Here is a 17,036-nt window from a genome sequence, read left to right on the forward strand (position 1 = left end):
AGCTACAAAATAGGGGATTGGTACTTTTACCAAAATCACACTAAAATCAGGATTTATGGCTGTGAATTGTGTCCCTACAAGCTTCCAAGATATGTGCCTATGAGATTGTTCGCCCTTGAGTACTTTAGGAAATTTATTAGCTCAGATTTGACTCATTTTTATGAGGCCAAGAAAAAGGCTTAGCTCAAGCTAAGAAACCAACTAGGCCCCCTCATTATTAACAAAAAGGAAGGGTGGAAAGATGCTGAACAGATATTGAGTGAGCAGCTCAAACTAAAAAGGAGTTTTTGGTGGGTACCCTATGACCCAAAGGGATTTATCCATGATAGAAAGACAAAATATAGGCTATCAGGCTATGAACATTGTAGAATCCCTGATATAGAACAGTATGCTAATCAAGATGAATGGATAGAGGGCACATTGGTAGAACAGATTATTGACGAAGAGAAAATGGAGCAGGAAATGAAAAACCTTAAGAAAACTCTTGACCTGGACTCTTTTGGACAGGTCTCATTCAAATTGGCTCAACACATTAGATCGGGCACATCAACTGCTACAACTTCACAACAAACTGCCCAAGAAGATACTCCTCCTATAGGCACATCCAAAGGCAAAGAAGTGATGCATTCAGAACAACAAGAAGTCACAGATCAACCTACATCATCACAGCAGCAAGGCCAAGGGCAAATTCCTTCTGCCCAAACCCATGCACCGGAGATTCCAGCATTGCAGACTCCTCTCAATGAGGAGAAGGGCAGAAAAAGGGACCGGGAAGAGGACACACCAATAAGTGGGCTAGTAGAACAGCAAGAAGAAAAAAGGCAGAGAGTGGATCCTCTACCTGAAGAGGAAGTTATTGAGGAGATTATTGAAAGTCCAAGAAGTGAAAGGGCAGCCAACCCATTAATTTCCCTAGGGACAGAATCACCTACCAGTTCTCATGGACAGCAATTTGGAAAGCAACCTATTATGGAAATTTCATCAGCACGGCCACAAAGCAAACAAAGTTTAGATATTAAGAGGCCATTCATGGAGATCAAGGCACAAAATGAGCCAATAAGAATGCAGCTTTACGATCAGTTCCTCAAAATGACTCCTGCCAAACAACAGAGATTGATGTCTGCCTATGATATCAAGGAAGGGAAGTTGATCTTGAGTCATTTCAAGTCCATAGTGTAGCAGCCACAGTCAGCTGCTGATTATATTAGAACAAACCTGGAGGCTCTTTCCAAAGACATTCACCCTTTGGACCAGGTTGAGCTGCACAAATAAACATGTGAAATGGTTTATTCCACTTTAGCAGATAAAGCCATACTAGCTCAGCAATTGCAGAATTCATTAAACAATACATCTGCTCAATTAGAGTTGGAAAGGGTATCTTCTCTGGCCAAGTAAAACAGAATAAAGTCCTTAGAAGAAATCATCATTGAGCCGGGACATAATCCCAAGGACCCCAAGGCAATAAAAGCACTGATAAAGAAAAAGGAGGATGAAATAGCTGTCCTCAAGGAACAGTTAAAACTCCCAGTTACTATGCATCCGCAGGCCACAGAGATGGTGAAAGAAAAAGAAGAAGAAGATATGATGGGGCTGTTAATAAAAATGAATCAAAGGTTGAGTGACACAGAGCAAGATTTGGAGAAGGCATTGCAGGAAAAACAGGGAGATATGGCCTCTCAGCCAGCTCAAACAGCCCCAATAGCTACAACTGCTCCTCCTACAGCAACAACATTAGTCCCTCCCACTGCCCCAGCATCAACAACAGGTACATCAGCCACAGATACTTCAGCAACACCAACAACAATAGTGCCAGATACCAGCATGAACATGGAAAAGATGATGGAGGAAATAAAGACCTTAGAACTCCAAATGGTAGAGCTAAAGGAAGCCAAAGAAAAACTGGCCAAGTTAGAGGTAAGCTATGATAAATCAAAGATAACGATGGCTGAAAAAACAAGAGAAATAAATGCCTTGGAAAATAAACTAAAAACCTTGGAGAAAGACCTTACTCTTCATAAAACTCTGTTAGAAATCAACACAATTTTGTGGACTAAAATGGCCCAGTCCATCACTAATCAATGGAGATCAATTCAAACAATTCATGAGCAAATGAATTGGTAGAAATAGCCCGAGTGGAGATTCAAAAGGCCAGAGAATTATTGAGAAACATGCCCGAGCAGGCCAATAGACTAATTCATTTTTTGAATACTCATACCAGAGAGCAACTAGCAGCTCTAGATATCGGAGACAGAACAGGCACAATTTTGACAATTAAAAAGGTGCTAACTATGAAGAATTTTGTGCAAAATCTGGAGAGAAAGTGTCAAGAAATGCAGGTAGAAATAAATGCTTTTATAGAAAAGTTTATAGCCTTGCAGCAGAGGGGTCTACCTAGTCTGTTAACCAACAATTAGAGGTTGTTGACACATGAACAATATGCTCACAGGGTAAATACATATGTTGCAAATCAGATTACAACATCATCAAGCACTTCTGAAGACATAGTGCCTCCCTCTAGACAAAGCTTATATGACAAGCTAGAAAATTTGTTCTATATTGAGCAAGAAATAACACATCTTTTTTACGGACAACCCAATTTCTACAAGTATACTGAAGCTGATGAAATACTGATAAAACTACAAAGACACCAGTTGCCAACAGAACAATGGTGGCAGAGCATGTTGGAGGTTTTACCAAGATAGTTTTCGGTGCTTGTTCTTTTTGATCATTTGCATATAAGAAAATTCAAATGCACGTGTCACATATCAGAAAAATGAAAATAACAGAGCAAGGAATTTACACCAAACACATTAAAGCAGAATTAGGAACAAATGACAAGGCCGTGACAGCAATACAGTGATGCAAATTAAAGAGACAGCTACCAGCCGACTTATTGAGTCAAAAAGTCAAATACAGTAGACCACCTAAGGCAGCCAGTATAGCGGAAGTTACTCCTACATTCATTGCGCTCTGTTTTCATTGTCATTTATTGCCTTTGAAGAAGTAGATGGATAAATTTATTGCTTGATATTTTCCCTATGAGATATTTTGTAACTCTTTTTGTATAAATACCTCCCCTAGGAATGTATTGTGGGTTGGTTGGTGAATATCATTCTGGACCTGCACTGTAAATTTTGAGAACTCTTCTGAATAAAGATTGTTGGAATGCTTTGCTGATGAACTTACTGGTTGTGGAATTAATGGCAGAAGAATATGTTACAAAATTCTCATGTTACCTCATGTATCAGTAAGTCTTTTTAACTCTTGTTTTACTGTTCCTATGTTTTGTATATCATCTATATCTCATGTTCTAAATTACAGGAAAAAAGAATAACATAGAATTTACTTTGTTGTACTCTGTGTTCAATTCCTGTCATTTTTCATGTTTTCTATAGGACTAGCATAGGCAGGAATTCTTGACTACTCCTGTCTCCCTGGTTCTTACACTCTAAATATAATTAAGGAATTCTTAACTGCTCCTTGGTAATATTTATTCATTTTCCCTCTGTTAGCATAATGAAAGATTCTTAATTGCCTTTCATTCCTTGACTTCATTTCATCTCATTACAACTTGAAAATTGTTCTATGTTTAATTATATTGCTCTGTAGTTCCTCCTTTTGCCAAAGAAACCATACCCAGAAGTTTATTTTCATTTGACTCCAACAACCCAATGGTCTGAACTTCTCATACTTTGCAGCTCTGTTTTATTGAATGTCACCTTCCAAACACCAAATAAATACTTGTATTTCATAACTAGCCTAACATATAGCAAAACAAAGCTAAATTATAAAGAGAGAGCCCTCTCTGGTTGCAGATTGGATAGAATATGCAGCTAAAAGACTGGTTAGTGGTTACCGCAGCCGTATTCCCTTTTCCATTGCTTTTGGGGAACAACCTGAGTGATAACATCATTGGCGACTCCGCTGGGGAACTGAATGACTATGTTTGTTACTGCTGTCTATTTTCTAAAGCTATAGATGGAGCCTGAAGTTAGCCAGGTAGCCTTTGAAATTGTTTCTGCTGTGCATTTACATGAGTAAATAAAAGCTGCTTCAATCAATCTCCAATCTAGTTTTAGGCTTTAAATAGCTGTCTCAAAAATTCGATCACTTTCCTCTTGTTTTCAACAGATCTTTAGGAAAATTCAAGGCTCTTATAATTCATACTTTCCTAGAGAAATATTGTCAAAAGCATCATCCTTCAAATACTTCCAGAAAATACCAAAAACAGATTTAGAAGATGGCTCCAAAGAAGAAAACTCGTTACACTAGATCTTACCCAGATCCTAATCCTCCAGCTAGTTTTGAAAATCCTAACTTGATCTCTAAGAACCTTAGAAGACAAGAAAGTCCAGAAAATTCTGCTGCTTCAAATCTTGATATACTTCAGCAAAACCTTACTCAATCACCTCCTGGAAAAGTAGGAGTCCTTTATACTGCTGCTGCAACATCTTCTAGTTCACCATCATCACTTCAAAGCACCTTTTCCACTCCTCCATCCACTCCGTTTATCTCAGCTGTTATCCCTGCGCTTCTAGCTGTCCCATTTATACCTGTAAATATGGAAAACTGATATGCTCCTCTGCAGTTATCTGCAAATCCAGGGGCTATGCCTCAAGATTATCAAAGCAAAATTACATATTTTGATGGTACTGACTCCTATACAGCCCAACAACATATTAAGAAAATGATGGACTACTTTGAGAACTATGAAATTGATGATAATGATGTAAGAATGAAAATTTTTGTTCAAAGCTTAACCGGTGATGTAAGGACCTGGTTTAGGGCACTTGCTGCAAACACAATAGCTGATTCCGATACCCTGTACCAAACATTTTTGAACAGATGGGAAAAGAAGAAGGACCCTTTACACATCCTAACAGAATATGAGAATTTGAAAAGGGGTCCACAAGAGAGTGTTCAAGATTACTGCACTAGATTCAACAATGTATACAATTCTATCCCTCATAATCTCAGACCTCCACCTGACTTGGCCTTGATCAAATTCCCTGATGGATTTGATTCTGACATGGCATATCAACTAAGGGAAAGAGCTCCTCCAACCTTAGAGGACATGCAGATCATAGCAGTTAGTGTAGAGGCAAATCTGATCTCTAAAAGAGCCCGAGCTAGAGCTGAAAGAAGGACTCCATTCAAAGAAGAGCCTTCAGCATTTGAACAAAAACTAGATGCAATCATCAAAGGCATGGATAGACTGGGTGATAGAGTGGAAACCATTGAAAGGAAATCTTCTTGGGAAGGTCAACCAAGTAACACCAGTATAAATCTAAACTTTAGAAAAAATCAAAATCCTAACACCGGGAAGGCTAGCCTTGACCAGAAAATCAGACCTCCATTTCAAGAGAACTATGTCGAAGCTTCAACCTCTAGTGAGACAACAGAGGATACCCAAATCAATCTAATGGGTTTGAATAGTGAACAACAAATATTTTTAACACAAGATGACCAAGAAGCTCATAATTTCAACCAATTTCAAACCAAATCCGGAGAATCATTTGATTTCAGAGATGGATATGATGCAACTGTCTATGAAGTCCATAAACAATACAAATTAAGAAGCAAAACGGTAGATGTGCCTGAACCTAGCAAGTTGAAAGATACCAAGCAGCCTAAGAAAGCAAAAGATAAAATTTCCCTGACATAGCTCCCTGCTAAAACAGACCTCAATCCAAAAAAACCCACGGTTGAGGACATAACAGACTGGCAGCCCTTAAAATCAGCCATCCACCTCCTTTCCTCCAAAAGAAAATATAAACAGCTCTCCTAAAAATAATTCCAAAGCAGGTTTAGTTCATACCAACACTCCTGATGAAGAAAAAATCATTGAAAACACAACAGAAAAGGAAAACCTTGCTGCCCGCAATACAAAAATTCAAGTGGAAAAACCTTTCAACCTAGAAACAAAAATAGGCAAACTGAAAATAGCCATTCCACTGGCCGAATTGGCTAAACATGAGGTTTATAGAGAACAAATCAGCAGGTCACTTCAAATAGCAGAGAATAGAGATGCAGTGAATGTTTTAGATGACCAACCAGAACTAATTTTTGGTCCTGAGGTAAATGGTAAAACAGTAGATGGAGGAGTTCCTCCATTCTATGTAAGCTTAAACATTCATGAAAAAGTGCTGCACAATGCAATGTTTGATTCGGGAGCTTCCCACAATCTAATGCCTAAATCTGTGATGGAAAGATTGGACCTAGATATCATGCGGCCATATAAAGACTTGTTTTCATTTGATTCTAGCCAGGTCAGGTGTCTAGGCCTTATCAAAGATTTGTGTGTATCTTTAGTACAATACCCTGCCAAGACAATTTTAATGGATGTGGTGGTAGCTAATATCCTACCTAAATATCGAATGCTTTTGTCCAGATCTTGGGGTGCAAAGCTCCAAGGATCTTTGCAGCTAGATATGTCCTATGCCACCATTTCAGTCTTCGGCTAGCCAAAGAGATTGTACCGGGAAACATTGATGAAATATGTGGTCAGCAGTCAAGAGAAACCCCAAAACTTCCCTATTTATTCCATGCATTTAGATATGGATTCATTTATCTTGTACATGCTGAAATGTGCCCCAAAACTGATGACAAATTGCTAGAATTAGCACAAGCAAGAAGCATAAATGAAGAATATACTGCTCAAGATCAAAAATTTATTGAAATAATTGATGCAACAAACAAACTAGCCAAACCATATGACTTACAAAATCCAAATCTGCCCATTAAGATAGTTTCCAAAACTCCTAAGGCTAGTGGTAATCAAGAAATCTTATGGTACTTAGAGTTTGATGGGTCAGTGAATAAACTAGGAGCAGGGGCAGGGATTTGGATACACAATATGCAAAATGACCATGCTCAAGGACATGCATATAGGCTGAATTTTAGATGTACGAACAATATGGCCGAATATGAAGCCCTTTTGCTAGGACTCAAACTGATTAGAAATCTAGGGGCAACTAAAGTTTCAATTCTAGGGGACTCAGATTTGATTATCCAACAGATGAAGGGGAACTTTGTTACAAATGATCTTAGGCTGAGAGCTTACAGAGGGGCAGCAATTGAAATACTTAACACCTTCTTAGAATTTCAGCTAACCAAAATTCCGAGAAAACACAATTTACATGCTCATAGTTTGGCAACTTTTGCCAGCACTTGCAAGCTGCCATTTGAGCCTAATCACCACTTCACTGCTGAAATTAAACACAGACCTGCTGTTCCAGATAATGTCAAAAATTGGCAAGTGTTTGAAAATGACACACAAATTAATAATTTCTTGACTTTGAAAGAGGAATTCTCAATCACAAACATAGACACAAACACCATTTGTGATCAACAGCAAATAGAAAAAACTGAGAAAAATATATCAGCTGAAACAACAAATCAAATTTTGCATCCAACAATCTTTACCAGCAAAAATTTACAACAGCTGAAACAAATGGATCTTGATGAAATTGATGAGGGAGAATCTGAAGTAATTGAGTTGAAGGATAATTTTCTGCCCACAGGCTTGACTCCTTTGGAGGATATTTTTGATTCAAATGATATACCAAGAAAGCTAAAAATGCAGCCTTTAAATGCAGAAATTGAGGATTGTAATATAGGAACTGCGCAAAATCCTAAGATGGTGAAATTGTCTAAAGCCTTGCCTCCAAATAAAAAACTGAAATACATTGAGTTGTTTAAAGAGTTTCAAGATGTCTTTGCATGGATCTATGAGAACCTCAAGTCCTATGATACTTCGGTCATCCAACACACAATACCTTTAAAAGAAAATCAAAAGCCTTTTAAACAAAAAATTAGAAGGGTTAATCCAGTCCTCATTCCTCTCATTGAGAAAGAGGTAAAAAGAATGTACCAAGCTGGAATAATTGCACCCATCAGATTTTCAGAATGGATTTCAAATCTAGTGCCCACTAGTAAGAAGACCGGAGAGATAAGACTGTGTGTTGACTTAAGAAACCTGAATAAAGTCTCTTTAAAAGACCACTACCCCTTATCCAAGATGGATTACATTTTACAAAGGGTAGTAGGAGCTTCTAGGATCTCACTGTTAGATGGCTTCTCAGGATTTAACCAGATCTTAGTTCACCCGGATGATCAAGATAAAACTGCCTTTACAACACCTTGGGGAACGTTCGAATATGTAAAAATGCCTTTTGGACTTAAAAATGCAGGGGCCACATTTCAACGAGCAATGGACATAGCCTTTGCAAAAGAGATTCATGATTTTCTAGTCATATATCTTGATGATCTCACTGCTTTTTCCAAATTAGATCAAGAACATTTAGATCATTTAAGACAAGTGTTCCTAATTTGCAGAAAATATGGCATATCATTGAACCCAAAGAAATCATTGTTTGGCCTAGAAGAAGGCAAACTCTTAGGTCAAATAATTTCAAAAGATGGCATAAGAATTAACCTGGATAGAATACAAGCTATCCTCCAAGTCCCTCATCCAAGAAACATGAAAGAATTGCAAGCTTTTCTAGGAAAGATCAATTTCCTAAGAAGATCCATACCCAACTTGGCTGAACTAATAAGATTGTTGAATAACATGCTTAAGAAAGATTCTAAAGTCAAATGGACAATAGAAGCTAAACAAGCCTTTGAGTAAATCAAAGTAGCTTTAACCAAAACACCGGTCCTCACAAGCCCAAGGTTTGATAGAGACTTCATAATCTTTTCCTTTGCATCTGAGCACACTATTGCTGCTGTCCTATTACAAAAAGATGATCAAGGATGTGAGAAGACCATTGCTTTCTTCAGCAAAGCACTTAGAGATGCACCACTCAAATATCAAATCATGGAAAAACAAGCTTATGCCCTTGTAAAGGCCATCAAGGATTTCAGAGTTTATATCTTGTACTCTAATGTGATAGCTTATGTCCCAAATGCTGTGGTCAAAGACATTCTGACTCGAGAAGGAATTGAAGGAAAAAGAGGCAAAGGGATAGCTAACATTTTAGAATATGACCTTGAAATCAAGCCAACAAAACTGATAAAAGGACAAGGTTTAGCAAAATTGATGACTGAAACCGATTTTCAAGCCCTTGACATCAATGAACTAGATAACAAATAGGAGATGGCGACTCCATAGATCAATCAAGCCTTCTTACAATCACCCTAGTATGCTGATATAATTCATGTATTTTTAAACCTGCAAGCTCCTCCAGGGTTATCTAGAACTAAAAAGAGATTCTTGAAAATGAAAGCTTCAAAGTTTTGTATAGTAGACAATGTTTTATTTTGGAAAAATCATGAAGGTATTTTGCTGAATTGCCTAACACAGGATGAGACTGACAAAATGTTGAAAGAATTTCATGCAGGGGACTGTGGTGGACATTTGTATTGGAAATCAACAGCTGATAAAATCTTAAGAGTTGGTTTTTATTGGCCCTCCCTGTTTGCTGATGTAAAGAAGTTTGTAGTTTCTTGCCATAAATGCCAAATCTTTGAAGGCAAGAGAAAGCTTTTACCTTTACCCCTGAAACCCATTTCCACTGAAAGACCATTTCAACAATGGGGTTTAGATTTCATTGGAGAAATTCACCCTTCTTCTTCTGGCCAACATAGGTGGATTTTAATTGCCACATATTACTTCACCAAATGGATAGAGGCCATCCCTTGTAGGCAAGCCAATGACTCAACCATCATGCAATTCCTAGAAACCAATATCCTATCTAGATTTGGCTGTCCTGAGAAGATTATAACAAACAATGTTGCTGCCTTTAAATCTAAAAGAATGATCAATTTTTGTCACAAGTACCACATTACCTTAGGTCATTCCACAGCCTATTACCCTCAAGGTAATGGTCTAGCTGAGTCATCCAACAAAAGCTTGATCAACATCATAAAGAAAGTATTGGAGGAAAATAAGAAGAATTGGCACAAAAAGCTTATAAATGCACTTTGGGCAAACAGGTTAACCACAAAGAGATCTATTGGAACAAGTCCCTATGAGTTGGTTTATGGTATGGAGGTTGTATTCCCTTCATCCTTGGGAATCCCTGTGATAAACTTACTGCAAGAAATACAAGCAGAACCCAATGATACTCCGGGAAGAATCAATCAAACAATTCATTTACAACAAACCAGAGAGGAAGTGTATCACAGATCTCAGATCCTACAAGAGAAACTGAAGAAGATTTTTGACAAAAGGACAAAGGCAGAGGATTTTTTCATAGGAGACAAAGTGCTGAAGTGGGATTCTAGAAGGGAAGATAAAGGAAAACATGGTAAATTTGATTTCCTATGGAAAGGACCTTTTGTCATTCAGGCTGTACAAGGAAACAACACCTATTTTTTGAGAGGCCTAGATGGTACAGAAGCAGAGGATGGGCCAGTCAATGGGCGAATGCTCAAGCATTATTTCGATCCACTTTGTTAATATATCAAGACTGTATTTTGTACATAATAGTGTCTATTTTCTGCAGTTTATTACAGCAATAAGATAGGGAACAAGATGCAGCAAATTTTGAGGAAAAGCAAGGGTCTGTGCCACCTTTTTGTATTCCATTTTGAGTCTATTGGAAGACTTAAGGAAGAAGACTTGGGAGCTATAAAAATGATGACAAATACTCAGAAAAACTAGCAAAGATAGAGCTGTAATTCAGTTCAGATCAGCTCATGAAAAATGCATATATGCCACAAAGATACCGTTTATTGGTTTACAGCAAAAGGAAATTTCAGATTACAGCCAAAATTGAATATAAGGCCATCTGACCTGTTGTTCTTGGCTTTTCATCTGGAAAAGCCATCCCCAAGTGGAGCCACTGTTAAGTTCCTATACCAATAGGTGTCATATTTCATGATTGACTATGGGAATGCCAAATATGATCATCCTTTCCATGCTACAAAGGTTCCATATTTTCAAAAACCAAAAAATTAAAAAAAAAATGTAAAGAGGGTATGCCCTAAAAGAATAATCAAAGGGCAAAAAGAATGAATTGGTCAAGAAAGAAAGAAAATGAACCCCAAAGAAAAGACCAAGAGAGTGGGCTAGTCTAAAATGCCACTACTGTCCTATTTTTTGCAAAGAACTTCAAATCATGCAATCAGTGACTTCTGTCACACTTGATGGATGGCCAAACAGCTCAATCTTGGCCAGTCCATGTTTAAATTTCTTGTTGTAGTGTTAGAGAATAAGATCTGTTCCAACAGTTCAAGCTTGGCAGATCAGTAGTTAGGTAGAGAAGCAGGGGTGCTCAACAGCTAAATTTGAGCCCCTGGAAGAGATAAGGGCAGACTTAGATAGGAGGGCAGTCAAAAGAAAACAAGAGAGAAAAGGGTTGCTAGTTCAAATGCACCCAATCAAAAGGAAGAAAAAATGTTAGGTGTATTAGGCTGGGTAAGTAGTTTGATGTTGCAGAAGCAAGTTTGTGATCAGTTTTGTCTTTTTGAATATGTTTTATCTCATGAATATCATAAGCACAATGGCACTTGTTTGGTCACAGTTCAGGTGGAGCATGACTAATTTCCCCTCTCATTTCCCCAAGAACTCTTATTAACATCCCCTCAAGGACATTGGGATCTGCTCAATAGTCCTAGTCCATTTCCTTTTATGAAAAATACTAAGTGGAACTTTGTGTTTACTTAGCCAAAACAAGCCACATTTATTGTGTAAAAATAATCATTTCATTTCACTTCCATTTCCCTAAAAACCTAAGTTATTACCTTATAAACTTAGCGTTTTCTATTCACAAAACCACACTAACACTTTGCTTTATTATATAGATCCTATTTAAAGTTTTCTCCGCCCCTATTATACATAAAATAGCATAAAAGTCCTTAAAAATCTAAATATCACAACCCCCAGCTTAATATAGCCATATACCATAACGTTTCGGGAATTACAAGTTCATTTGGAACCTTACAATAACCCTCCCCGTGTATACAAACCTTGGGATTTAATTAACATTTGGTTAATTAAATAACCGACCCACAAAACCCAAAATCACATACATTGTAATACTTCACAAAAACCTTAAAAACGTTGAAATATTATGGCGGGTCCCGTGTATTACGCCTCCGCCTGTTTAACGTGCCGCCAGTTGTCCGATCCGATCCCCCAGATTGGACGGCCCACATGCATATCGTGAGCCCTCATATGCCGAACCATAGCGTCCGGGGGATGGGCGGTATTTCCACCGTACATGAGACACGCGTCAGGCGCCCGACATGATCGCTGCGCCCTCTGACAAAACCATTTTGGCCCAAAGGCGGTGCAGGGGCCAAACCGCTTACCGCCTATGCCCCCACCCTCTCGTCACCCTCACGTCATCAAACACGTCACCCACCACCCCGCCTCCATATCATCCGCCGTGTCCACCACGTCACTACCAAGTCGGCCTCTGTACCCCTGTTATACGACAAAATCATGACGTCATGCTGATGTCACCCGACCAAAGCGCCAAAAACCCGCCAAAATACGAATTTTTGTCAAAAAGCTGTTAAAACATCGTTTTTATCCATTTTACCTTGCTTGTTCTGCGCAATATTAGCATGGTTTTCAATGACCAAAACGCTATTGTCGTTGCACAGTCCAGCACCCAGGAAAATCAACTCCGCTGCTTGGTCCCTCAGCTCGGCCTGCCACCCACATTGTGCACCAGGTGTCCATAAAACAGGTATTTACCCAAATTCTTCTCTCAAACCTGTTTTTCCAAGTTTTTCTCCAAAAATTGCCCATAGAACCAAATTTTGAATTAACAACACAGTGCTGCCTCGAACCTCTGCATTTTAACCTCTGTTCGGCCCATTTTTCCCAAAGAAAACCTGTGGACTATTTTCCCTCTGCAAATTCACCCATTGAGCTGAAATTAAGCTTATGACTGCCTGCAATTTCCACAGAAAGCTCCAGAAACTGATATTTTACCTACTATTGCTGTGAAAGCTCCAAATTTTAAATTAAATAATCACAGAGGGTTGAAAAATGGAGACTCCAGTTGCCCTCAATGTTGCCCCCTTGAATACACCACACAAGGAGTTGGAATACCCTTAGCTGATAGGGACTTCCAAATACAAGGCCTAAGGGGTATCAAAGACCATCTGCAAACATTTTGTGAAATTAGGAACAGCTACCTAAACAAGACTAATCTCTATGGCATCTGGGAGTCCAATCTGCCCATATATTATCTTCCATCAGTCAATGTATTTCCAGATATAATCCGTTTGTGTTGTGCTAACTATGAGCCTACTCAAAGGGCAGTCATGTCCCCAAATGGCACTGTCCTGTTCTATATCACTCCTGACTCAATCAATGAGATGTTGCATTTCAAGCCTAATCATCCTCTGACTCCTCTGTCTATGAAACATTTGCTGGACCAAGGCTCCAAACTATCCTCTGCAGAAATAGGCCGAATTGCCAATTTATTCATGAGCCCAGACTCCCAGCCCAGAGACTCACCTCCTTTTCACCAGGTCTATTTCAATGAAGTTGGGAGAACTGTCATTGACATGATATCCTATGTCCTGGGTTTCAGAACAAGTGAGTATGTTGATGAGACCATTCTTGCCCTGATGTCTATATTTATTCCAGGACACCCTCCTGCCATCAAGTTTGACTTTGCTACCTTCATTAGCAACAAAATCCATGAACAATTCATGAGCCTAAATAGAGAAGGAGTTTTCAAGTATACAACCTATATATATCATCTGTTCCTACACTATCAAATAGATAGTTTTCAATTCCATGTCAAGAAATTGGATGCAAAAGGAGAAAGGAGATCTGTCATATTTTGGACCCTAGTCTTCCATGTAGTCCATAAATCTCCTTATACTTATTGTGAGTTCATTGATCTATTCATATATCCAGTCTCATCTCTACCGATGAGAAGTCCTCCTCCCAAACTCACAACTGAAATGCAGAAAATCTTGCAGCTGTCCAAAAGCTACAAAATAGGTGATTGGTACTTTTACCAAAATCACACAAAAATCAGGATTTATGGCTGTGAATTGTGCCCCTACAAGCTGCCAAGATATGTGCCTATGAGATTGTTTGCCCTTGAGTACTTTAGGCAATTTATTAGCTCAGATTTGACTCATTTTTATGAGGCCAAGAAAAAGGCTCAGCTCAAGCTAAGAAACCAACTAGGCCCCCTCATTATTAACAAAAAGGAAGGGTGGAAAGATGCTGAACAGATATTAAGTGAGCAACTCAAACTAAAAAGGAGTTTTTGGTGGGTACCCTATGACCCAAAGGGATTTATCCATGATAGAAAGACAAAATATAGACTATCAAGCTATGAACATTGTGGAATCCCTGATATATAACAGTATGCTAATCAAGATGAATGGATAGAGGGCACATTGGTAGAACAGATTACTGAGGAAGAGAAAATGGAGCAGGAAATGAAAAACCTTGAAAAAACTCTTGACCTGGACTCTTTTGGACAGGTCTCATTCAAATTGCCTCAACACATTGGAGCTGGCACATCAACTGCTACAACTTCACAACAAACTACCCAAGAAGATACTCCTCCTATAGGCACATCCAAAGGCAATGAAGTGATGCATTCAGAAAAACAAGAAGTCACAGATCAACCTACATCATCACAGCAGCAAGGCCAAGAGCAAATTCCTTCTGCCCAAACCCATGCACCAGAGATTCCAGCATTGCAGACTCCTCTCAATGAGGAGAAGGGCAGAAAAAGGGACCGGGAAGAGGACACACCAATAAGTGGGCCAGCAGAACAGCAAGAAGCAAAAAGGCAGAGAGTGGATCCTCTACCTGAAGAGGAAGTTATTGAGGAGATTATTGAAAGTCCAAGAAGTGAAAGGGTAGCCAGCCCATTAATTTCCCTAGGGACAGAATCACCTACCAGTTCTCATGAACAGCCATTTGGAAAGTAGCCTATTATGGAAATTTCATCAGCACGGCCACAAAGCAAACAAAGTTTAGATATTAATAGTCCATTCATGGAGATCAAGGCACAAAATGAGCCAATAAGAATGCAGCTTTATGATCAGTTCGTCAAAATGACTCCTGCCAAACAACAAAGATTGATGTCTGCCTATGATATCAATGAAGGGAAGTTGATCTTGAGTCATTTCAAGCCCACAGTGCAGCAACCACAGTCAGGTGCCGATTATATTAGAAAAAACCTGGAGGCTCTTTCCAAAGACATTCACCCTTTGGACCAGGTTGAGCTGCACAACAAACCGGTGAAATGGTTTATTCCACTTTAGCAGATAAAGCCATACTAGCTCAGTAATTGTAGAATTCACTAAACAATACATCTGCTCAATTAGAGTTGGAAAGGGTATCTTCTCTGGCCAAGGACAACATAATAAAGTCCTTAGAAGAAATCATCATTGAGTTGGGACATAATCCCAATGACCCCAAGGCAATAAAAGCACTGATAAAGAAAAAGGAGGATGACATAGCTGTCCTCAAGAAACAGTTAAAACTGCTAGTTACTATGCATCCGCAGGCCACAGAGATGGTGAAAGAAAAAGAAGAAGAAGATATGATGGGGCTATTAATAAAAATGAATCAAAAGTTGAGTGACACAGAGCAGGCTTTGGAGAAGGCATTGTAGGAAAAACAGGGAGAGTTGGCCTCTCAGCCAGCTCAAACAGCCCCAATAGCTACAACTGCTCCTCCTACAGCAACAACATCAGTCCCTCCCACTGCCCCAGCATCAAAAACAGGTACATCAGCCACAGATACTTTAGCAGCACCAACAACAACAATGCCAGATACTAGCATGAGCATGGAAAAGATGATGGAGGAAATAAAGACCTTAGAACTCCAAATGGCAGAGCTAAAGGAAGCCAAAGAAAAACTGGCCAAGTTAGAGGTAAGCTATGATAAATCAAAGATAACGATGGCTGAAAAAACAAGAAAAATAAAGGCCTTGGAAAATAAACTAAAAACCTTGGAGAAAGACCTTACTCTTCATAAAACTCTGTCAGAAATCAAGACAATTTTGTGGACTAAAATTGCCCAGTCCATCACTAATCAATGGAGATCAATTCAAACAATTCATTAGCAAATTGAATTGATAGAAATAGCCCGAGTGGAGATTCAAAAGGCCAGAGCATTATTGAGAAACATGCCCGAGCAGGCCAATAGACTAATTCATTTTTTGAATACTCATACCAAAGAGCAACTAGCAGCTCTAGATATCGGAGACAGAATAGGTACAATTTTGACAATTAAAAAGGTGCTAACTATGAATAATTTTGTGCAAAATCTGGAGGGAAAGTGTCAAGAAATGTAAGTAGAAATAAATGCTTTTACAGAAAAGTTTACAGCCTTGCAGCAGAGGGGTCTACCTAGTCCGTTAACCAGCAGTCAGAGGCTGTTGACACATGAACAATATGCTCACAGGTAAATACATATGTTACAAATCAGATTTCAGCATCATCAAGCACTTCTGAAGACATAGTGCCTCCCTCTGGACAAAGCTTATATGACAAGTTAGAAAATCTGTTCTATATTAAGCATGAAATAACACATCTTTTTGAGGTACAACCCAATTTCTATATGTATACTGAAGCTGATGAAATACTGATAAAACTACAAAGACACCAATTGCCAACAGACCAATTGTGGAAAAGCATGTTGGAGGTTTTACCAAGGTAGTTTTCGGTGCTTGTTCTTTTTGATTATCTGCATATAGGCAAATTCAAATGCACGTGTCACATATCAGAAAAATGAAAATAAAAGAGCAAGGAATTTACACCAAACGCATTAAAGCAGAATCAGGAACAAATGACAGGGCTGTGACAGCAATGCAGGGATGCAAATTAAATAGATAGCTACCAGCCGACTTATTGAGTCAAAAAGTCAAATACAGCAGACCACCTAAGGCAGCCAGTACAGCGGAAGTTACTCCTACATTCATTGCGCTCTGTTTTCAATGTCATTTATTGCCTTTGAAGAAGTAGATGGATAAATTTATTGCTTGATATTTTCGCTATGAGATATTTTGTAACTCTTTTTGTATAAATACCTCCCCTAGGAATGTATTGGAGGTTGGTTGGTGAATATCATTCTGGACCTGCGCTGTATA

The sequence above is a fragment of the Pinus tabuliformis genome, chromosome X, assembly GCF_031772625.1.
Source record: "Pinus tabuliformis cultivar Carrire ecotype Pingquan chromosome X, CPIR1, whole genome shotgun sequence".
In the NCBI taxonomy this organism is placed as follows: Eukaryota; Viridiplantae; Streptophyta; class Pinopsida; order Pinales; family Pinaceae; genus Pinus; species Pinus tabuliformis.